Below are 756 nucleotides of genomic sequence, written 5' to 3'. Positions count from 1 at the left end.
GGGAGCTGCCTCTCCGCTCTGATCATTACAAGGAGAAACACAGGTGGGCGGGCGAGGGGGCGTGTCTGGTACGGGGGCGGGAGGGAGCTGCGGCCGGTCTTCACATGTGAAATCTAGTTACATGTGCAGCTACCCCGGAGGTAAGACCTGGCGCTATCTTCAGGCATGTCTGTAATATGACACCTCCCCCGAACTAGGTCTTACTTTCGGGGAAACACGGTAGGTGTCCCCGGTTATTTACAAACACCGGAGGGATCAGCCGATGGCTCCAGTGTCTGTCCTGCACAGAGGATTGGCACATACTACTGACATGTACCGATCCTCTGCCGTGGGGTTCCAGTGCAGCACCTGAGGGGAGTTCCCGGGGGGTTCCAGTGCAGCACCTGAGGGGAGTTCCCGGGGGGTTCCAGTGCAGCACCTGAGGGGAGTTCCCGGGGGGTTCCAGTGCAGCACCTGAGGGGAGTTCCCGGGGGGTTACTGGACTCCACATTGGGGCCCCTCACCTGCACAGGTGTCGGAAGAGCTCCCGCATGGTGTCCAGGTTGGGTGGCGGCAGCGACAGGACGAGGCACTTCAAGCGGCGCAACTTCTGGCTCTGGTCACTCAGCTCTGGTATGAAGAAGAATTACATGTTATATCGCATACTACAATCCCCCTCCCCATTCAGGTCCCAGACACAGTACTGGGGCTCCCGTACTACAATCCCCCTCCCCATTCAGGTCCCAGACACAGTACTGGGGCTCCCGTACTACAATC

The 756-nt window shown here is 59.1% G+C and overlaps 1 long non-coding RNA gene across 1 annotated transcript in view; it reads right to left on the bottom strand.

Annotated features, from left to right (window-relative positions):
* The window catches only part of LOC108803934, a 2483-nt gene extending 1867 nt beyond the window's left edge, over positions 1–616 (bottom strand). Inside the window, exon 1 of the long non-coding RNA XR_001942308.1 lies at positions 504–616. This is a non-coding gene — a long non-coding RNA (uncharacterized LOC108803934). The remainder of the gene's footprint in view (positions 1–503) is intronic.
* Between the last annotated feature and the right edge of the window lie 140 nt (positions 617–756).

The sequence above is a fragment of the Nanorana parkeri genome, unplaced genomic scaffold (genome assembly GCF_000935625.1).
Source record: "Nanorana parkeri isolate BGI_ZX_2015 unplaced genomic scaffold, ASM93562v1 scaffold4496, whole genome shotgun sequence".
Taxonomy (NCBI): domain Eukaryota; kingdom Metazoa; phylum Chordata; class Amphibia; order Anura; family Dicroglossidae; genus Nanorana; species Nanorana parkeri.
The sequence above is the reverse complement of the archived record's forward strand: the minus strand, read 5'-3'. Positions and strand labels throughout refer to the sequence as shown.